Source organism: Drosophila biarmipes, unplaced genomic scaffold, assembly GCF_025231255.1.
Source record: "Drosophila biarmipes strain raj3 unplaced genomic scaffold, RU_DBia_V1.1 ptg000026l, whole genome shotgun sequence".
NCBI lineage: Eukaryota > Metazoa > Arthropoda > Insecta > Diptera > Drosophilidae > Drosophila > Drosophila biarmipes.
This window is the reverse complement of record NW_026114542.1, coordinates 22983-47500: the sequence shown is the minus strand read 5'-3', so window position 1 is coordinate 47500 and position 24518 is coordinate 22983. Positions and strand designations below refer to the sequence as shown.

Here is a 24518-nt window from a genome sequence, read left to right as displayed (position 1 = left end):
TATTCAATTTACTTTGCCACTCACCCATATAGTGTTCTCTTATATAATAAGACAACGCACTTTTATATTCATTATATGGATATATTGCCTTCCTCATATTTGCCACACCACCTATAGTAGTTTTTGGACACGCTGTCTCCCATTCGGGTATATTCAATTTACTTTGCCACTCACCCATATAGTGTTCTCTTATATAATAAGAAAACGCACTTTTATTTTCATTATATGGATATATTGCCTTCCTCATATTTGCCACACCACCTATAGTAGTTTTTGGACACGCTGTCTCCCATTCGGGTATATTCAATTTACTTTGCCACTCACCCATATAGTGTTCTCTTATATAATAAGAAAACGCACTTTTATTTTCATTATATGGATATATTGCCTTCCTCATATTTGCCACACCACCTATAGTAGTTTTTGGACACGCTGTCTCCCATTCGGGTATATTCAATTCTCTTTGCCACTCACCCTTATAGTATTCTCTTATTTAATAAGAATACTAAAATACTTCTCATATTATAGATGTAATCTATTAACTTCTCAATATCCATACGGTTTATGTATGGTATTGACAAAATCCTATGCATTTGCATAAGATTTATTTTGCCACAATTTATAGTACTAGTGCCGCCCTCACTAGGTATAAATATCTCATTTCGCTAGTAGTGTATGGGCAAATTCTACTAGCTATTCTCATAAATGCCTTCTTTATGCCATATCTATACAATTTATGCACTTTTATATGTATATTTGCTAATATTATACATTATTATGCCTTATAGGTATTATACCTATAAGCCATATACATACGATTTCATTTTTTTATTTATATATGGTTTTGTATTTATAACCATATACCGTATTTACTTTTATAAGGATATGATTGGCGTTTTATATAGTATTGACAAAATTATAAGTTTGACAAACACTTTTTTAAGTCTTTTAGTTAAAATTGTCATTTTTAATTGACTATCTAAACACTAGATATATTTGCACATGGAGCAAAGAGTATAAAAATTGGTCGCGTCACTAATAATATCGCGATACATTTTTACTACCATCAAAATACCACATACGTTTATATGTCCTCTTTATTTAATTTGGTTTCTAAACCTCAGGAATAGTTTTAATTATATGTGCGCTCTAAGTTGAATGAATTTCTTGAATCTCTTTACTTGAATTTCTAAGACTTAAAAATATTTATAAATAGATGTCCTATTGCATAATATTTTTTTATCGCTTCACTTATAAAATAACGATCCTGCCTTTCTACCTTTGAATAAACATTCATATAAACATGGAGAAAAAAACGTTCGCGTCACTAACAGTATGTGACGATAAAATTTTGCTAACATTAAAAGGAACATATTTTTATATGTCAACTCTTAGTTGAATTGGTCTATTGCTTAAGATTCTAGACCTTAGGAATATTTTTATATTATATGTTTGCCAATCTTCGCGTCACTAAAAAGATGACGATTCATATTGTTATTATTAGATGGTCGAGTTGTACTTATATTGATATGTTAATCAAATTGGTCTCTTACTTGAAAATCTAGACCTTAGGAATATTTTTATATTATATGTTTGCCAATCTTCGCGTCACTAATAAGATGACGATTCATATTATTATTAGATGGTCGAGTTGTACTTATATTGATATGTTAATCAAATTGGTCTCTTACTTGAAAATCTAGACCTTAGGAATATTTTTATATTATATGTTTGCCAATCTTCGCGTCACTAATAAGATGACGATTCATATTATTATTAGATGGTCGAGTTGTACTTATATTGATATGTTAATCAAATTGGTCTCTTACTTGAAAATCTAGACCTTAGGAATATTTTTATATTATATGTTTGCCAATCTTCGCGTCACTAATAAGATGACGATTCATATTGTTATTATTAGATGGTCGAGTTGTACTTATATTGATATGTTAATCAAATTGGTCTCTTACTTGAAAATCTAGACCTTAGGAATATTTTTATATTATATGTTTGCCAATCTTCGCGTCACTAATAAGATGACGATTCATATTGTTATTATTAGATGGTCGAGTTGTACTTATATTGATATGTTAATCAAATTGGTCTCTTACTTGAAAATCTAGACCTTAGGAATATTTTTATATTATATGTTTGCCAATCTTCGCGTCACTAATAAGATGACGATTCATATTGTTATTATTAGATGGTCGAGTTGTACTTATATTGATATGTTAATCAAATTGGTCTCTTACTTGAAAATCTAGACCTTAGGAATGTAATATATAAAGGATTAAAAATTCGCCACAAAGCCAAGCAAACAATCAATGCATACAAATAGATTGTTGGTTGAACTTTATATAAGAAGTTCAACACAACAAATAAATTATGCAATTTTATTATCGAATCATCAAGCAAAGGATAAGCTTCAGTGGATCGCAGTATGGCAGCTGCTCAACCACTTACAACACCTTGCCTGTTACAAAAGTCGTTTACAATTGATTCTAGGCTTTGTCATTGTATTAAATAATGCTTTTATATGTAACTAGCGCGGCATCAGGTGATCAAAGATCCTCCCAATTTACTATGTTACAAATTACATTGGCATCACATCCATTGTCGTTTAAAAAGTAAATTATAAACTTTAAATGGTTTAGAAGCCATACAATGCAAATTGCCCCTTATTTATCATTGCAGTCCAGCACGGATACGACCTTAGAGGCGTTCAGGCATAATCCAACGGACGTAGCGTCATACCACTGTTCGCTCGAACAAGTATTGTGCCATTGGTCCGTACCTGCGGTTCCTCTCGTACTACGCAGGAATGCTGTCGCAACAACGTTTTGTCATTAGTAGGGTAAAACTAACCTGTCTCACGACGGTCTAAACCCAGCTCACGTTCCCTTGCATGGGTGAACAATCCAACGCTTGGTGAATTTTGCTTCACAATGATAGGAAGAGCCGACATCGAAGGATCAAAAAGCGACGTCGCTATGAACGCTTGGCCGCCACAAGCCAGTTATCCCTATGGTAACTTTTCTGACACCTCTTGTTAAAAACTCTTTAAACCAAAAGGATCGATAGGCCGAGCTTTTGCTGTCCCTGTGTGTACTGAACACCGAGATCAAGTCAGCATTTGCCCTTTTGCTCTATGTGTGGTTTCTGTCCGCACTGAGCTGGCCTTGGGACACCTCCGTTATTATTTGAGAGATGTACCGCCCCAGTCAAACTCCCTACCTGGCAATGTCCTTGAATTGGATCATACCTGAGTAATTGGAGTTATACCAAATTTTCAAATCAAAAATACATAAATGCACCGTTTTATTAAAGAATTTGTTTGCGATTATATAACAAACTCGTGATACTTTGATCAAGAAGCTTGCATCAAAACCCAATACCATAAGATATAATAAATATATCCGTATAATGGCTAGGAAATGATACACGTTCCATTTAATCAAGTAAGTAAGGAAACAATAAGAGTAGTGGTATTTCATTGGCGATACCAAACCGAGGTCTAATATCTCCCACTTATTCTACACCTCTTATGTCTCCTTACACTGCCAGATTAGAGTCAAGCTCAAAAGGGTCTTCTTTCCCCGCTAATTATTCCAAGCCCGTTCCCTTGGCTGTGGTTTCGCTAGATAGTAGATAGGGACAGGTGTGTCTCGGATCCCTCCGAACTTATTTAACGTGACGTGTTCCGCACTGAAGGGATTACAGCCACGGCATTCTAATATACCCACAAGGGAGTATATAATGCAAGGGTCTGGGTAAGCGCCAAACCAACGCCCTGGACTAGAAGCTATAGCTATGTACATAGCAACCACCCCAGTAGCAATTTAAGTACTTGCTTGTCGGGCAAGCACTCCCCCTTGCATAGGGGCGAGATCTATCTAAAATCTCTACTGTTCTTTGGGTCGCAGCACCCGAGTTGTATTAACGCAACATCCACGTCGAGCCCGGGGACTCTACCCGCGATATAGGTGTCAACCACAGCCACCACGAAACTCCCACTAGGGGGCCGACCTCAATGAGTAGCCTTGGAGAACCACTCAACCCGTGGCACCGAAATTTCAGGCTCGGTGGGCCTCACCCCTTCAGCTCCGACAAGCTCGGATGGGGCAACCATGTCATATTAGTCGCCTCCTACGACAAGCAATGACAAGCTGTGGCAGTATTCTTCGCCGTTGCCACACGGCAAGGGGGTTTTGGGACTATTGTCCCGGCGCCTGCGGTTCATCCCTCGTCGCTTCCATCCTACGCCTCGAGAAGGCAGCATCAGCAAAAGCTCCTAGGAGACGCATCCGTTCTGGGGTCTCGACTACTCCTGCGACGTTCCATCGTTCTTGGACTCGAACAATGCCAAGGGCATCCAAGTCACGCAAATCGCTATAGAGGCGGCACTCACATAGTACGTGAAGCCAGTCCTCACTCTCCTCTCCACATGAGCATGCGGTTGTGGTGCTGAGGGTTCTACCATGGAGGAAAGCGTTGAACGACCCGTGTCCTGTCAGCAAGAATCCGGCTCTTAAGGTGAAGACAAAGTCCTTCCTCTTGTAGACGAACGCTGCCTCTGGGAAAAACTGGCGAGTCACAAAACCGTGAGCCGCTTGGTCCCATCTGAGTTGCCACTCATTTAGCAGACATTCGTCTAGCAGAGCCATCTTGGATTTCCAGTCCAACACAGACAAGTCCTGTCCATAGAGCCAGTCGCTCTCGTCCAGGGGAACGTGCTTTCTGAGCTTAAACTTCACTGCCATCCTGTGAGCATCTAAATCCATTGGAGGAGCACCAGCAAGCACCTGCAGTGCCACCGTGGACACTGTGCGGCATACCGGTAGGCATCCTAATAGGATGGTCCTCTGGCACGAGGTGAGGAGTCTTAAGGACTTGCCCTTGCTCGCCGCCTTGTACCAGACCGAGGCACCGAAGAGTGCACAGGGGACCATGAGTCCGCTGTATATCGTCCTCTTAGCACGGGAGCTGAGCCCCCAATCGACTCGGAGCACCCGTGCTAGCCCTCCGGCAACTCCAGCCAGCCGATCTCTGAGAGCAGAGATATGCGGGAGAAAGCTCATCCGCTCGCCGACTAAGATGCCAAGGTACCGGCATTTGGTGACGTATGGCAGGCTTGCTCCAGCAAACCGTACGGTCGGTCTCCTAGTGTCTGAAAGATTCCCTTTCAGCAACATGATTGCCGTCTTGCTGGTTGACACACTCACTCCAACCTCAGCTCCCCAGGCTCCCACGATGTCCATCAACTGCTCGCCCTTTCGCTCCAGATCGGCACGGGAATTCCCATCGACGAAAAGTAGCAAGTCATCTGCAAACGCGCTCAGAGCACAATGTGGCTCCAGGCGCTGAAGCAGCACATCCATCAGTAGGTTCCAAATAAATGGACCACTGACGGACCCTTGCGGGCAGCCCCGTGTAACCGACACTGTGGCCGCTTCGTAACTGCTGATGATACTGGCACTTCGACCGGAGAAATAACTTTTCCACAAGTCTATCTCTCGACAGCCGACGTCGATAAGCCGATCCAGCACCGCGTTCCACTCAACATTGTCGAAGGCACCCTTGAAATCAACAAAGATTCCCAGCACCCTCCTCTCGCGGCTGGTGGAAACGGTGTTTTTAGCGTGCATCCACGCATCCTCAACGCAGCGTCCAGGCCGAAATCCAAATTGCCATCTGCAGCCATCCGGTAGCACATCCTTTAGTCGATTCACCATGATCCCTTCCAGCACCTTTCCGAACACTGGCAAAAGGCATATGCCACGATAAGAGGCAGGATCGCTCCTGTCCTTATCTGGCCCCTTTACCAGCGGTATCACTCTCGGGTGTTTCCACTCGGCAGGAAAATATCCTTCCGAGAGGCATCGAGAGTACAACTTCGTCAGGTGCTGAGGGATAGCACGCCATACCTCCTTGACGATCCCACCCGTGATGCCGTCCATTCCCGGCGATCGCCGGCTTCTCAGCTTCGCGACGCTGGTTGCCACCTCGAAGGCTTCGAGGGTCGGTGGAGCAGCAGGAGTTATACCCTCACGCACTGTGGATTCCGCAACAGGGAAGAAGTTGCGGAGGAGTATATCTGCGCAGTCGTGCCATGTCGTAAGTAGCGCGCCGTTCGACCTAAGACATCCAAGATCGGTTGTCTTTTTCCGGCCTCGGCATATTCGGTAGGCGTGCCCCCATGGATCATCCTTGTGCCGTCCCACGAAGTCCCGCCAGTTTTGTTCCTTTGTCATCAGGATAAGCTTCTTATACTGGCCTGAGGCAAGCCTTAATCTAGCGGCAAGTCGCTCAACATCGCCGGTGCCACTCCGACGAGCTGCCTGCAGCCTGCGCCTCAGTCTCCTGACCTCTTGGCGCTTGGTACTCAGTTCAGGATTCCACCATATTACGTTTCCCCTTGCTGCAGGTATCCTGCGCCCTATTACCCTGTCGCACACTTCGTGTACGATGGAGCGAAGGGCTGACACATGATCATCCAACGGCGATTCCTCCAGTTCCTCGAGACATTCAGCTACATCCCTTAGTTCTACTCTGAATCTTCGCCAACTTGCATTGGAGAGCCTCCATTGCGGTACCGGAGCTAGGCTCTCAACAGTACTGCTTGGATCTGGAGTAACCTCAACAGTGATGATGTTGTGGTCACTCAGCTCCCAGAAGTCAACTCTCCATTCGTATGTTGCCCACACACGCGCTGCTTCGTTGGTGAAGGTCACGTCGATATCACTTCTGGAGCGGTGATTATCGAACGTGAACACCTGGCTGGCCGTATTAAGCACACAGACACCGCTTGCGATGATCCACTCGTCCATGTGCTGTCCCCGTTCGCGATTCAGACGGTCTCCAGAGTTAGCTGGAGTTTTGCTGAACCACATCGGGGAAACCGCATTCGCATCAAGTCCGAGGATTGTCGGTGTCCTGCTGGCTAGCAGCAGAACCGTATCCAGGTAGTCAGTGTAGGGCTGCAGGGCAGCTGAGTACTGGCAGTATACGGAGGACAGAAAAATGGTGCCGTATTTTCCTGTGACACTCACGCACACTCCATAATCCGTCGTCAATGTCTCGATGGGCATGCAGATGGCAGACGGGTCGTCCACGATGATGGCAGCTTTCTTCCTTTTGTCAGCGAAGATTCTCATGCCTCCAGGGAGTCCAGTGAGACGCTTGCCTGCGTCCACATAGGGCTCCTGAATGAGTGCGAACAGGTGGCCAGCATCTCTCATCCGCTTTGCAAGCTCGATGACAGCGCAACGGCCTCGACCACAATTCGCTTGGATGAAGCTGAACATGTTAATGTCTAGCTTGCACCCTGGCTAGCACAGCGCTATATATCGGGCATCCACCCGAGAGCATATAGTGCCCCGAGGGTAGCCCTTTATGGCGGCAGTTACGGCAGTCCACCGCATTTTTGCACTTCGCCGCGACGTGGTCGTTCTGTCCGCACTGGCGGCAGACCTGGTTTTCTCTAGCGTACCGACACTCGCTGACTTTGTGGTCAAAACCAAGGCATCGGTGGCACGCATAGGTGCGCACTTGAGAGCGGCAGCGGTAAGAGAACCACTTGATATACACCCTCCCGCTTTCGAGAACGGCCAACGCCTGATCATCTACTTCCAGCGTCACGTTTATAGTGGCGCTGTTAGCTGCTGACCAGGGCTTGGTCGCCAGGACTACCGCCTTCTGGAACTCCTTCAGCGACATCTCCTCGAAGTTTTTCTCTTTTAACTCCATCATGAACTCATCCGGCGTCACAGTGGTGTCCACATCCTGTACCGTCACCCTGGGTTTTGCGGCAGTGTTTTTGGACACCTTAAGGCCCACCTCAGCGAATTTTGCGGAGGCAACGATTTTCGACATCTCCGCCTGCGATGGCGTGCGAATAATCGCGCCGCCCCGCTTCAACTCTCGCACCTCATGCACTCTGACGCCCAAAGCAGGCGCTACCTCTTTGCGGACCTTGTCCGCAATTTGCCTCCCTGATAAGGCCGGATCATCACATGCAACGACTGCCGACCAGGTCTCCCGGATTTTCCGCGGTGCGGCTACAGGGGCATAGGGGGCGACAGGGGCAGCAGGTGAGGCGATAAGGTGCGCGCCTCTAGCAGCGGCGGCTGCGTATGAGACGGCCGAGGCAACCGGTGTCTGCTTCTTAAGGCGGTCCTCAAGCACTCCAATCCGTATAAGGAGGGCTGCAACAACCTCCTCGTAGCGGTTGGCTACGGACTGTACCTTCACATTTGTGGCCGGGTTGGCATAGGAGACCATGAACATCCTACCGATCTCCGATCGGATGTCCCCCATCTCGGCAGCGACGGCACCATTACCTCTCCACTCCCTATCCGAGAAGGATTTTAGAGGACTGGCTGGTGCAACGAAGGTCTTCTCGTGTTCAGCAGAGGATGCAGCAGCGGCGGGGGCTGCGGGAGCGGCAGGGGCTGCGGCAAGGGCAGCGACAGGCGCAGCGGCAGCGGCAGCAGCAGGGGCAGCGGCAGCGGCAGGGGCTGTCGCAGTGTCAGCGGCAGTTGCATCCAGTGCCATCAACTTGCACCTAGAGGCGTCCCTCAGCGGCGCTTTATTGCGCTTACCTCTGGGTCGTCCTCTGCCCCCACTGCTTCCCCTACTACTAGCACTCTCACTGCCAGAATCTCCAACATCCATTTTGGGTGGCGCCATCCGCCGGTTATCGGCAGTTCCAACCCAAAAGCTTTTCCACCAAGGACTTACCCCTTTATTATCAGCTGGTCGGAAAGCTCTATCAGCTGATCAGCTGATAAAAGTTTAGCGATGACACAAACCGCACAGCTGTTTTAGGCAAAATGTGCCTAAATAAGCCTAACTCCTCTCTCAAGAGAGCGCCTCTCTCGTGACACACGTGGCGCAATGGAAAATTTCCAATGGGAAAAACCCAATTTCACCCGGTTTCACCACTTTTACACAGGGAAAACACGCGCACTGGGTTCGCAGGCACAAAACACGAATTTTCGTGCTGTTTCTAGCTTCGTATCTGGTCTCTATCAGTCAATATTGGCTACACTCGCGGAGCGTACGGAAAACACGTCTGTTCGCACGAGCAATCTAACACCGACTGAGTAGATAGGGACAGGTGTGTCTCGGATCCCTCCGAACTTATTTAACGTGACGTGTTCCGCACTGAAGGGATTACAGCCACGGCATTCTAATATACCCACAAGGGAGTATATAATGCAAGGGTCTGGGTTAAGCGCCAAACCAACGCCCTGGACTAGAAGCTATAGCTATGTACATAGCAACCACCCCAGTAGCAATTTAAGTACTTGCTTGTCGGGCAAGCACTCCCCCTTGCATAGGGGCGAGATCTATCTAAAATCTCTACTGTTCTTTGGGTCGCAGCACCCGAGTTGTATTAACGCAACATCCACGTCGAGCCCGGGGACTCTACCCGCGATATAGGTGTCAACCACAGCCACCACGAAACTCCCACTAGGGGGCCGACCTCAATGAGTAGCCTTGGAGAACCACTCAACCCGTGGCACCGAAATTTCAGGCTCGGTGGGCCTCACCCCTTCAGCTCCGACAAGCTCGGATGGGGCAACCATGTCATATTAGTCGCCTCCTACGACAAGCAATGACAAGCTGTGGCAGTATTCTTCGCCGTTGCCACACGGCAAGGGGGTTTTGGGACTATTGTCCCGGCGCCTGCGGTTCATCCCTCGTCGCTTCCATCCTACGCCTCGAGAAGGCAGCATCAGCAAAAGCTCCTAGGAGACGCATCCGTTCTGGGGTCTCGACTACTCCTGCGACGTTCCATCGTTCTTGGACTCGAACAATGCCAAGGGCATCCAAGTCACGCAAATCGCTATAGAGGCGGCACTCACATAGTACGTGAAGCCAGTCCTCACTCTCCTCTCCACATGAGCATGCGGTTGTGGTGCTGAGGGTTCTACCATGGAGGAAAGCGTTGAACGACCCGTGTCCTGTCAGCAAGAATCCGGCTCTTAAGGTGAAGACAAAGTCCTTCCTCTTGTAGACGAACGCTGCCTCTGGGAAAAACTGGCGAGTCACAAAACCGTGAGCCGCTTGGTCCCATCTGAGTTGCCACTCATTTAGCAGACATTCGTCTAGCAGAGCCATCTTGGATTTCCAGTCCAACACAGACAAGTCCTGTCCATAGAGCCAGTCGCTCTCGTCCAGGGGAACGTGCTTTCTGAGCTTAAACTTCACTGCCATCCTGTGAGCATCTAAATCCATTGGAGGAGCACCAGCAAGCACCTGCAGTGCCACCGTGGACACTGTGCGGCATACCGGTAGGCATCCTAATAGGATGGTCCTCTGGCACGAGGTGAGGAGTCTTAAGGACTTGCCCTTGCTCGCCGCCTTGTACCAGACCGAGGCACCGAAGAGTGCACAGGGGACCATGAGTCCGCTGTATATCGTCCTCTTAGCACGGGAGCTGAGCCCCCAATCGACTCGGAGCACCCGTGCTAGCCCTCCGGCAACTCCAGCCAGCCGATCTCTGAGAGCAGAGATATGCGGGAGAAAGCTCATCCGCTCGCCGACTAAGATGCCAAGGTACCGGCATTTGGTGACGTATGGCAGGCTTGCTCCAGCAAACCGTACCGTCGGTCTCCTAGTGTCTGAAAGATTCCCTTTCAGCAACATGATTGCCGTCTTGCTGGTTGACACACTCACTCCAACCTCAGCTCCCCAGGCTCCCACGATGTCCATCAACTGCTCACCCTTTCGCTCCAGATCGGCACGGGAATTCCCATCGACGAAAAGTAGCAAGTCATCTGCAAACGCGCTCAGAGCACAATGTGGCTCCAGGCGCTGAAGCAGCACATCCATCAGTAGGTTCCAAATAAATGGACCACTGACGGACCCTTGCGGGCAGCCCCGTGTAACCGACACTGTGGCCGCTTCGTAACTGCTGATGATACTGGCACTTCGACCGGAGAAATAACTTTTCCACAAGTCTATCTCTCGACAGCCGACGTCGATAAGCCGATCCAGCACCGCGTTCCACTCAACATTGTCGAAGGCACCCTTGAAATCAACAAAGATTCCCAGCACCCTCCTCTCGCGGCTGGTGGAAACGGTGTTTTTAGCGTGCATCCACGCATCCTCAACGCAGCGTCCAGGCCGAAATCCAAATTGCCATCTGCAGCCATCCGGTAGCACATCCTTCAGTCGATTCACCATGATCCCTTCCAGCACCTTTCCGAACACTGGCAAAAGGCATATGCCACGATAAGAGGCAGGATCGCTCCTGTCCTTATCTGGCCCCTTTACCAGCGGTATCACTCTCGGGTGTTTCCACTCGGCAGGAAAATATCCTTCCGAGAGGCATCGAGAGTACAACTTCGTCAGGTGCTGAGGGATAGCACGCCATACCTCCTTGACGATCCCACCCGTGATGCCGTCCATTCCCGGCGATCGCCGGCTTCTCAGCTTCGCGACGCTGGTTGCCACCTCGAAGGCTTCGAGGGTCGGTGGAGCAGCAGGAGTTATACCCTCACGCACTGTGGATTCCGCAACAGGGAAGAAGTTGCGGAGGAGTATATCTGCGCAGTCGTGCCATGTCGTAAGTAGCGCGCCGTTCGACCTAAGACATCCAAGATCGGTTGTCTTTTTCCGGCCTCGGCATATTCGGTAGGCGTGCCCCCATGGATCATCCTTGTGCCGTCCCACGAAGTCCCGCCAGTTTTGTTCCTTTGTCATCAGGATAAGCTTCTTATACTGGCCTGAGGCAAGCCTTAATCCAGCGGCAAGTCGCTCAACATCGCCGGTGCCACTCCGACGAGCTGCCTGCAGCCTGCGCCTCAGTCTCCTGACCTCTTGGCGCTTGGTACTCAGTTCAGGATTCCACCATATTACGTTTCCCCTTGCTGCAGGTATCCTGCGCCCTATTACCCTGTCGCACACTTCGTGTACGATGGAGCGAAGGGCTGACACATGATCATCCAACGGCGATTCCTCCAGTTCCTCGAGACATTCAGCTACATCCCTTAGTTCTACTCTGAATCTTCGCCAACTTGCATTGGAGAGCCTCCATTGCGGTACCGGAGCTAGGCTCTCAACAGTACTGCTTGGATCTGGAGTAACCTCAACAGTGATGATGTTGTGGTCACTCAGCTCCCAGAAGTCAACTCTCCATTCGTATGTTGCCCACACACGCGCTGCTTCGTTGGTGAAGGTCACGTCGATATCACTTCTGGAGCGGTGATTATCGAACGTGAACACCTGGCTGGCCGTATTAAGCACACAGACACCGCTTGCGATGATCCACTCGTCCATGTGCTGTCCCCGTTCGCGATTCAGACGGTCTCCAGAGTTAGCTGGAGTTTTGCTGAACCACATCGGGGAAACCGCATTCGCATCAAGTCCGAGGATTGTCGGTGTCCTGCTGGCTAGCAGCAGAACCGTATCCAGGTAGTCAGTGTAGGGCTGCAGGGCAGCTGAGTACTGGCAGTATACGGAGGACAGAAAAATGGTGCCGTATTTTCCTGTGACACTCACGCACACTCCATAATCCGTCGTCAATGTCTCGATGGGCATGCAGATGGCAGACGGGTCGTCCACGATGATGGCAGCTTTCTTCCTTTTGTCAGCGAAGATTCTCATGCCTCCAGGGAGTCCAGTGAGACGCTTGCCTGCGTCCACATAGGGCTCCTGAATGAGTGCGAACAGGTGGCCAGCATCTCTCATCCGCTTTGCAAGCTCGATGACAGCGCAACGGCCTCGACCACAATTCGCTTGGATGAAGCTGAACATGTTAATGTCTAGCTTGCACCCTGGCTAGCACAGCGCTATATATCGGGCATCCACCCGAGAGCATATAGTGCCCCGAGGGTAGCCCTTTATGGCGGCAGTTACGGCAGTCCACCGCATTTTTGCACTTCGCCGCGACGTGGTCGTTGTGTCCGCACTGGCGGCAGACCTGGTTTTCTCTAGCGTACCGACACTCGCTGACTTTGTGGTCAAAACCAAGGCATCGGTGGCACGCATAGGTGCGCACTTGAGAGCGGCAGCGGTAAGAGAACCACTTGATATACACCCTCCCGCTTTCGAGAACGGCCAACGCCTGATCATCTACTTCCAGCGTCACGTTTATAGTGGCGCTGTTAGCTGCTGACCAGGGCTTGGTCGCCAGGACTACCGCCTTCTGGAACTCCTTCAGCGACATCTCCTCGAAGTTTTTCTCTTTTAACTCCATCATGAACTCATCCGGCGTCACAGTGGTGTCCACATCCTGTACCGTCACCCTGGGTTTTGCGGCAGTGTTTTTGGACACCTTAAGGCCCACCTCAGCGAATTTTGCGGAGGCAACGATTTTCGACATCTCCGCCTGCGATGGCGTGCGAATAATCGCGCCGCCCCGCTTCAACTCTCGCACCTCATGCACTCTGACGCCCAAAGCAGGCGCTACCTCTTTGCGGACCTTGTCCGCAATTTGCCTCCCTGATAAGGCCGGATCATCACATGCAACGACTGCCGACCAGGTCTCCCGGATTTTCCGCGGTGCGGCTACAGGGGCATAGGGGGCGACAGGGGCAGCAGGTGAGGCGATAAGGTGCGCGCCTCTAGCAGCGGCGGCTGCGTATGAGACGGCCGAGGCAACCGGTGTCTGCTTCTTAAGGCGGTCCTCAAGCACTCCAATCCGTATAAGGAGGGCTGCAACAACCTCCTCGTAGCGGTTGGCTACGGACTGCACCTTCACATTTGTGGCCGGGTTGGCATAGGAGACCATGAACATCCTACCGATCTCCGATCGGATGTCCCCCATCTCGGCAGCGACGGCACCATTACCTCTCCACTCCCTATCCGAGAAGGATTTTAGAGGACTGGCTGGTGCAACGAAGGTCTTCTCGTGTTCAGCATAGGATGCAGCAGCGGCGGGGGCTGCGGGAGCGGCAGGGGCTGCGGCAAGGGCAGCGACAGGGGCAGCGGCAGCGGCAGCAGCAGGGGCAGCGGCAGCGGCAGCGGCAGGGGCTGTCGCAGTGTCAGCGGCAGTTGCATCCAGTGCCATCAACTTGCACCTAGAGGCGTCCCTCAGCGGCGCTTTATTGCGCTTACCTCTGGGTCGTCCTCTGCCCCCACTGCTTCCCCTACTACTAGCACTCTCACTGCCAGAATCTCCAACATCCATTTTGGGTGGCGCCATCCGCCGGTTATCGGCAGTTCCAACCCAAAAGCTTTTCCACCAAGGACTTACCCCTTTATTATCAGCTGGTCGGAAAGCTCTATCAGCTGATCAGCTGATAAAAGTTTAGCGATGACACAAACCGCACAGCTGTTTTAGGCAAAATGTGCCTAAATAAGCCTAACGCCTCTCTCAAGAGAGCGCCTCTCTCGTGACACACGTGGCGCAATGGAAAATTTCCAATGGGAAAAACCCAATTTCACCCGGTTTCACCACTTTTACACAGGGAAAACACGCGCACTGGGTTCGCAGGCACAAAACACGAATTTTCGTGCTGTTTCTAGCTTCGTATCTGGTCTCTATCAGTCAATATTGGCTACACTCGCGGAGCGTACGGAAAACACGTCTGTTCGCACGAGCAATCTAACACCGACTGTGAGTAGATAGGGACAGTAGGAATCTCGTTAATCCATTCATGCGCGTCACTAATTAGATGACGAGGCATTTGGCTACCTTAAGAGAGTCATAGTTACTCCCGCCGTTGACCCGCGCTTACTTGAATTTCTTCACTTTGACATTCAGAGCACTGGGCAGAAATCACATTGTGTCAACACCCGCTAGGGCCATCACAATGCTTTGTTTTAATTAGACAGTCGGATTCCCCAAGTCCGTGCCAGTTCTGAATTGATTGTTAATTGATAATCGTTATAATTAATAAGAACTAATTGGTTTAACCCAATTAGTATTCTTAAAAATTTTAGCAAGAAAGTTCCACAATTGGCTACGTAACTAAACTATCCGGGGAACAAGTAACTAACATAAATGCTAGAAACTCTATTTACCCAGAACGAGCACATAAACCATGTTATTGTTTCCCAATCAAGCCCGACTATCTCAATCTTCAGAGCCAATCCTTATCCCGAAGTTACGGATCTAATTTGCCGACTTCCCTTACCTACATTATTCTATCGACTAGAGACTCTTCACCTTGGAGACCAGCTGCGGATATTGGTACGGCCTGTTGAGAAGTTTGCGTGTCCCCACCATAAATTTTCAAGGTCCGAGGAGAAAATATCGACACAACAGTATATGTCATGCTCTTCTAGCCCATCTACCATATCTCTCTGCGAAAGACTTCCATGGTAGTACGGCTATAAAACAGAAAAGAAAACTCTTCCGATATCTCTCGACGGCTTCTTTATGGTCGTTCCTGTTGCCAGGATGAGCACGAGGCCCATATTTAATAACAAACGGATACTCAACAGGTTACGGAATTGGAACCGTATTCCCTTTCGTTCAAAATTATTCAAGTATATTAATTTAGCTAGATTTTATATAATATATATATTTGTTTGGCATTTGTATTTTACTTGAAAATTTTCGGCTTTCGCCTTGAACTTAGGACCGACTAACTCGTGATCAACCACTGTTCACACGAAACCCTTCTCCACTTCAGTCCTCCAAGGTCTCATTCGATTATTTGCTACTACCACCAAGATCTGTACCAATGGCAGCTCCATGCAGGCTTACGCCAAACACTTCTACGCATACCATTGTACCTTCCTACTCACTAAAGTTTCAAAATTTATATTACAAGTAATATAAATCATCTACTTTAGCGGTAATGTATAGGTATACAACTTAAGCGCCATCCATTTTAAGGGCTAGTTGCTTCGGCAGGTGAGTTGTTACACACTCCTTAGCGGATTTCGACTTCCATGATCACCGTCCTGCTGTTTTAAGCAACCAACGCCTTTCATGGTATCTGCATGAGTTGTTAATTTGGGCACCGTAACATTACGTTTGGTTCATCCCACAGCGCCAGTTCTGCTTACCAAAAGTGGCCCACTGGGCACATTATATCATAACCTTGAACTTCATATCAAGAAAGTTAAGGTTCTTACCCATTTAAAGTTTGAGAATAGGTTAAGATCGTTTCGACCCTAAGGCCTCTAATCATTCGCTTTACCAGATAAGATTATTTTATATAATATTAAAATGCACCAGCTATCCTGAGGGAAACTTCGGAAGGAACCAGCTACTAGATGGTTCGATTGGTCTTTCGCCCCTATACTCAATTCTGACAATCGATTTGCACGTCAGAACTGTTTCGGTCTTCCATCAGGGTTTCCCCTGACTTCAACCTGATCAAGTATAGTTCACCATCTTTCGGGTCACAGCATATATGCTCAAGGTACGTTCCAGTTAGAGGCATAAATAATATAAATATCATTATACATAACTATATAGAACGCCCCGGGATTGTGTTAATTAGCTATAAATAGTTAAAAAACTAATCCCATTATTAGTCAAGTTAATTACGCTATTAGGTTTATATCCCAATAACTTGCACATATGTTAGACTCCTTGGTCCGTGTTTCAAGACGGGTCCCGAAGGTATCCTGAATCTTTCGCATTGTTAATCCTACAAGTGCATATAATAAACACAAAAATCAATGATAATTATGCCATTATATAATTCCGAAAAATTAACGCACTGTATTCATATAAATCTATCAGCACTTTATCAAATTAATAACATTTATTCTGTGTTAAAATGCAAGCAAATTAATTTGAATAAACTATAAGTTATATTTTATGATAAATTTGGTATGCTAATAGATTACAATGTCCTTATATGGAAAAAATGCACACTATTATCATAATATTGTTTAAATATTACAATTCTAATGATGAATTTTCCATAACGGATATTCAGGTTCATCGGGCTTAACCTCTAAGCAGTTTCACGTACTGTTTAACTCTCTATTCAGAGTTCTTTTCAACTTTCCCTCACGGTACTTGTTTACTATCGGTCTCATGGTTATATTTAGTTTTAGATGGAGTTTACCACCCACTTAGTGCTGCACTATCAAGCAACACGACTCTTTGGAAACATCATCTAGTAATCATTAACGTTATACGGGCCTGGCACCCTCTATGGGTAAATGGCCTCATTTAAGAAGGACTTAAATCGTTAATTTCTCATACTAGAATATTGACGCTCCATACACTGCATCTCACATTTGCCATATAGACAAAGTGACTTAGTGCTGAACTGATTTCTTTTCGCTCGCCGCTACTAAGAAAATCCTTGTTAGTTTCTTTTCCTCCCCTAATTAATATGCTTAAATTCAGGGGGTAGTCCCATATGAGTTGAGGTTGTGTATAACTTTTATATGCAATTAATTCTTTATATATAATGATAAAACATTTTATTAAATTCGTTATATTAATAATATCTGTATATAAATGGCATTTGTTTGATTTAACGAATCAACGAAGAACAATAATATTGTCAACGGTTTTCTATTTTCTAATCATTAATAAGAGACAATTCTAGATAAATTTTTATGCTAGACATTTCTCAGTATCATTTGATTGAAAAAGAAAATATTTCTCTTCGTTTTTCACATTCAAATTATTTACTAATGTGAGATAATGTTTTTCATATATTTTTTAATATTATGAATAAAATAATTAAATTATTATTATCCAATAATATACCATATGCTTATAAAATTTCATTATAAAATTTGTATAAGCAACTTAATTAGCATAGTCTTACAACCCTCAACCATATGTAGTCCAAGCAGCACTATAAAATTAATTAAAGTACATAACAGCATGGACTGCGATATGCGTTCAAAATGTCGATGTTCATGTGTCCTGCAGTTCACACGATGACGCACAGTTTGCTGCGTTCTTCATCGACCCATGAGCCGAGTGATCCACCGCTTAGAGTTTTATAAATTGGTTTCTTAATTTTGTCAAATATGTTTTTATTGAAAGAAATTAAAAATACACCATTTTACTGGCATATATCAATTCCTTCAATAAATTTATTTTTATACCTAAAACGAATGCTGCGAAATGTCTTAGTTTTATATAACCAATATATATCAAAGTATTTCTTTTTAAATTGCATTTATTGTAAATAAATATATATATATATATATATTAATACTTTTTTAGCGATATAAATTGAAATTTATATAAAACATTAACCTGTATAAAACCAGGTACAACATTGTACATTTTAGGTTGTTGCATTATCCAATGTATGCGCATAACTGAGATGAACAATACATATCGCAACGCGTGTATATTATGGTCCATATACACACAGTATTTTAATTGTGTTTATATACAATAATAATTTAATATTATTATTTTAATAATTCGATTTGCTTGTTCGAATTTTTATTTGTTTGTTTTGGCTGCTTATTATTTCTCTCATATGTATTAAATACAATATATAATTTTAATATTTGCATTATTTCGATTTGCTTGTTCGAAATTTCATTTGATCTATATTAGATCATATACATTTTGGCAATTCATATTTTATTTGTATTACTATAATGTATTTATTATAATATAAACAAATATTTTATTAACGGTAAGGATATACAATAATAATTTAATATTATTATTTTAATAATTCGATTTGCTTGTTCGAATTTTTATTTGTTTGCTTTGGCTGCTTATTATTTCTCTCATATGTATTAAATACAATATATAATTTTAATATTTGCATTATTTCGATTTGCTTGTTCGAAATTTTATTTGATCTATATTAGATCTCATATACATTTTGGCAATTCATATTTTATTTGTATTATTATAATGTATTTATTATAATATAAACAAATATTTTATTAACGGTAAGGATATACAATAATAATTTAATATTATTATTTTAATAATTCGATTTGCTTGTTCGAATTTTTATTTGTTTGCTTTGGCTGCTTATTATTTCTCTCATATGTATTAAATACAATATATAATTTTAATATTTGCATTATTTCGATTTGCTTGTTCGAAATTTTATTTGATCTATATTAGATCTCATATACATTTTGGCGATTCATATTTTATTTGTATTATTATAATGTATTTATTATAATATAAACAAATATTTTATTAACGGTAAGGATATACAATAATAATTTAATATTATTATTTTAATAATTCGATTTGCTTGTTCGAATTTTTATTTGTTTGCTTTGGCTGCTTATTAATTTCTCTCATATGTATTAAATACAATATATAATTTTAATATTTGCATTATTTCGATTTGCTTGTTCGAAATTTCATTTGATCTATAATAGATCTCATATACATTTTGGCAATTCATATTTTATTTGTAATACTATAATGTATTTATTATAATATAAACAAATATTTTATTAACGGTAAGGATATTAAAACATTAATGATCCTTCCGCAGGTTCACCTACGGAAACCTTGTTACGACTTTTACTTCCTCTAAATAATCAAGTTCGGTCAACTTTTGCGAAACAACCGTAACACGCAAGGCGTCACAGTGATCACGTCCGGAGACCTCACTAAATAATTCAATCGGTAGTAGCGACGGGCGGTGTGTACAAAGGGCAGGGACGTAATCAATGCGAGTTAATGACTCACACTTACTGGGAATTCCAAGTTCATGTGAACAGTTTCAGTTCACAATCCCAAGCATGAAAGTGGTTCAGCGGTTTACCCGGACCTCTCGGTCTAGGAAATACACGTTGATACTTTCATTGTAGCGCGCGTGCAGCCCAGGACATCTAAGGGCATCACAGACCTGTTATTGCTCAATCTCATTATTGCTAGACGCAATTTGTCCATTTAAGAAGCTAGTGTCCTTATAATGGGACAAACCAACAGGTACGGCTCCACTTATATAAACACATTCAAACACAATAAACATTTTACTGCCACCATGAATGAAGGCTATATAAGCTTCAACACCATAATCCTGAAGATATCTATTTAATATATTTGAGTCTCGTTCGTTATCGGAATTAACCAGACAAATCACTCCACGAACTAAGAACGGCCATGCACCACCACCCATAGATTCGAGAAAGAGCTATCAATCTGTCTTACACACTTATGTTCGGACCTGGTAAGTTTTCCCGTGTTGAGTCAAATTAAGCCGCAGGCTCCACTCCTGGTGGTGCCCTTCCGTCAATTCCTTTAAGTTTCAGCTTTGCAACCATACTTCCCCCGGAGCCCAAAAGCTTTGGTTTCCCGGGAAGCGACTGAGAGAGCCATAAAAGTAGCTACACCCAATTGCTAGCTGGCATCGTTTATGGTTAGAACTAGGGCGGTATCTGATCGCCTTCGAACCTCTAACTTTCGTTCTTGATTAATGAAAACATCTTTGGCAAATGCTTTCGCTTAAGTTAGTCTTACGACGGTCCAAGAATTTCACCTCTCGCGTCGTAATACTAATGCCCCCAAACTGCTTCTATTAATCATTACCTCTTGATCTGAAAACCAATGAAAGCAGAACAGAGGTCTTATTTCATTATCCCATGCACAGAATATTCAGGCATTTGAAGCCTGCTTTAAGCACTCTAATTTGTTCAAAGTAATTGTACCGGCCCACAATAACACTCGTTTAAGAGCACTAATGCAGGTTTTTAAATAGGAGGAACATATGAAAAAATACAAGTATCTAAGCACATGTAAGAACTCCACCGGTAATACGCTTACATACATAAAGGTATAGTACTAACCACAATTGTAAGTTGTACTACCCGTATGAAGCACAAGTTCAACTACGAACGTTTTAACCGCAACAACTTTAATATACGCTATTGGAGCTGGAATTACCGCGGCTGCTGGCACCAGACTTGCCCTCCAATTGGTCCTTGTTAAAGGATTTAAAGTGTACTCATTCCAATTACAGGGCCTCGGATATGAGTCCTGTATTGTTATTTTTCGTCACTACCTCCCCGAGCTGGGAGTGGGTAATTTACGCGCCTGCTGCCTTCCTTAGATGTGGTAGCCGTTTCTCAGGCTCCCTCTCCGGAATCGAACCCTGATTCCCCGTTACCCGTTGCAACCATGGTAGTCCTAGATACTACCATCAAAAGTTGATAGGGCAGACATTTGAAAGATCTGTCGTCGGTACAAGACCATACGATCTGCATGTTATCTAGAGTTCAACCAATATAACGATCTTGCGATCGCTTGGTTTTAGCCTAATAAAAGCACATGTTCCATAAGGTTCATGTTTTAATTGCATGTATTAGCTCTAGAATTACCACAGTTATCCAAGTAACTGTTAACGATCTAAGGAACCATAACTGATATAATGAGCCTTTTGCGGTTTCACTTTTAATTCGTGTGTACTTAGACATGCATGGCTTAATCTTTGAGACAAGCATATAACTACTGGCAGGATCAACCAGAATAATGTTTTTATTCATATTTCATTCATATTTTTTGAATAGAAATTAGCAATATATATGTTGTTATAGATTTTATTTCTATCGAATACGGCCATTTTTATATAGCATTCGTATACGTTTGTTTTCCAATTTATACTTGTTTCGCCACTAATAATAACAAGTTTTTATTGATGTCAAAAAGAATCATATTCTTTATAAACACAATATTTATTTTTCATATATTTTCTTTATATATGCACATTTCATTCTAAAATATCATTTTTGTTCGACATACATAATATATTGTATCCACACATGTACAATTTTTGTTTAACCAATATAAGATATTGAGTTAATCATTTGTATTTTGACGATAAATTTAAAATTTATCTATATATATCCATATAAGTCTCTGGTAATATATAAAATAGAACCGAGTGTATATATATAATTATTACTACTATATTTATTTCTTAAATAATATATACTTATATATTATTTATATATATACTCTTTATTATATATTATATAATTTCTTAAATAACTCTCTTAATAGCTATTTTTTATTATCAACAATATAAGTTGATATTAATATTGAAAATGTATTCATAATTACATTTTTATATTTCTTTGGTAGACTTTTATGTACTATTATTATTTAATAATACACATATAATATAAATCATGTTAGCCTACCTCCTAAAATTAACGATAAAATTCGGAAACAATTTGTTATTCTATGTACAATAGAAACTTGGCCTTTGTTTCAACGTTATTATCTTTGGGCTTAAAATATTAACCGCGGAGCCAAGTCTCGTATTCAAATAAATGAATAAAGAAACAAATTTGACGGATAATATCTTCTCTACTGACATATGTCAATAGCAGACGGCCGGCCCATTGACCATCCTATAGTAGTTTTTGGACACGCTGTCTCCCATTCGGGTATATTCAATTTACTTTGCCACTCACCCATATAGTGTTCTCTTATATAATAAGACAACGCACTTTTATATTCATTATATGGATATATTGCCTTCCTCATATTTGCCACACCACCTATAGTAGTTTTTGGACACGCTGTCTCCCATTCGGGTATATTCAATTTACTTTGCCACTCACCCATATAGTGTTCTCTTATATAATAAGAAAACGCACTTTTATTTTCATTATATGGATATATTGCCTTCCTCATATTTGCCACACCACCTATAGTAGTTTTTGGACACGCTGTCTCCCATTCGGGTATATTCAATTTACTTTGCCACTCACCCATATAGTGTTCTCTTATATAATAAGAAAACGCACTTTTATTTTCATTATATGGATATATTGCCTTCCTCATATTTGCCACACCACCTATAGTAGTTTTTGGACACGCTGTCTCCCATTCGGGTATATTCAATTCTCTTTGCCACTCACCCTTATAGTATTCTCTTATTTAATAAGAATACTAAAATACTTCTCATATTATAGATGTAATCTATTAACTTCTCAATATCCATACGGTTTATGTATGGTATTGACAAAATCCTATGCATTTGCATAAGATTTATTTTGCCACAATTTATAGTACTAGTGCCGCCCTCACTAGGTATAAATATCTCATTTCGCTAGTAGTGTATGGGCAAATTCTACTAGCTATTCTCATAAATATGTCACTTATATGCCATATCTATACAATTCATGCACTTTTATATGTATATTTGCTATATTATACATTATTATGCCTTATAGGTATTATACCTATAAGCCACATCCATACGATTGCTTAATATAAATATATGTATAATTTTTTATACATATTTTTTTTTTATTTATGTATGGTTTTTTATTCATATCCATATACTGTATTCACTTTTATATGGATATGATTGGCGTTTTATATAGTATTGACAAAATCATAAGTTTGACCAATACGAGGAGAGGTCCGCCAACGACCACCTCCCTATAGGTGTTTTTGGACACGCTGTCTCCCATTCGACTGCTTACTATACTAGGGGCTACCCGCTCCGTATGATATTCTCTCATATAACAAGAGAATGCAAGAAATATTCGTATTTTATGAATATAATCCATTTATTTTTCAATATCCATACGTTTTACTTAGTTTTTTGTACGGTATTGACAAAATCCTATGCATTTGCATAAGATTTATTTTGCCACAATTTATAGTACTAGTGCCGCCCTCACTAGGTATAAATATCTCATTTCGCTAGTAGTGTATGGGCAAATTCTACTAGCTATTCTCATAAATATGTCACTTATATGCCATATCTATACAATTCATGCACTTTTATATGTATATTTGCTATATTATACATTATTATGCCTTATAGGTATTATACCTATAAGCCACATCCATACGATTGCTTAATATAAATATATGTATAATTTTTTATACATATTTTTTTTTTATTTTTGTATGGTTTTTTATTCATATCCATATACTGTATTCAATTTTATATGGATATGATTGGCGTTTTATATAGTATTGACAAAATCATAAGTTTGACCAATACGAGGAGAGGTCCGCCAACGACCACCTCCCTATAGGTGTTTTTGGACACGCTGTCTCCCATTCGACTGCTTACTATACTAGGGGCTACCCGCTCCGTATGATATTCTCTCATATAACAAGAGAATGCAAGAAATATTCGTATTTTATGAATATAATCCATTTATTTTTCAATATCCATACGTTTTACTTAGTTTTTTGTACGGTATTGACAAAATCCTATGCATTTGCATAAGATTTATTTTGCCACAATTTATAGTACTAGTGCCGCCCTCACTAGGTATAAATATCTCATTTCGCTAGTAGTGTATGGGCAAATTCTACTAGCTATTCTCATAAATATGTCACTTATATGCCATATCTATACAATTCATGCACTTTTATATGTATATTTGCTATATTATACATTATTATGCCTTATAGGTATTATACCTATAAGCCACATCCATACGATTGCTTAATATAAATATATGTATAATTTTTTATACATATTTTTTTTTATTTATGTATGGTTTTTTATTCATATCCATATACTGTATTCACTTTTATATGGATATGATTGGCGTTTTATATAGTATTGACAAAATCATAAGTTTGACCAATACGAGGAGAGGTCCGCCAACGACCACCTCCCTATAGGTGTTTTTGGACACGCTGTCTCCCATTCGACTGCTTACTA

At 42.9% G+C, this 24518-nt stretch overlaps 2 non-coding genes and 1 pseudogene across 2 annotated transcripts; all 3 read right to left on the bottom strand.

Annotated features, from left to right (window-relative positions):
* Nucleotides 1-14514: 14514 nt before the first annotated feature.
* LOC127012202 (large subunit ribosomal RNA) lies at nt 14515-17299 on the bottom strand (annotated as a pseudogene).
* A 402-nt stretch (nt 17300-17701) lies between these two features.
* Nucleotides 17702-17880, bottom strand: LOC122817963 (5.8S ribosomal RNA). Its single transcript, XR_006367503.1, has one exon. It is a non-coding gene; the product is annotated as a 5.8S ribosomal RNA (ribosomal RNA).
* A 1470-nt stretch (nt 17881-19350) lies between these two features.
* On the bottom strand, nt 19351-21345 carry LOC127012171 (small subunit ribosomal RNA). The gene has a single exon (XR_007765697.1). It is a non-coding gene; the product is annotated as a small subunit ribosomal RNA (ribosomal RNA).
* Nucleotides 21346-24518: the final 3173 nt, after the last annotated feature.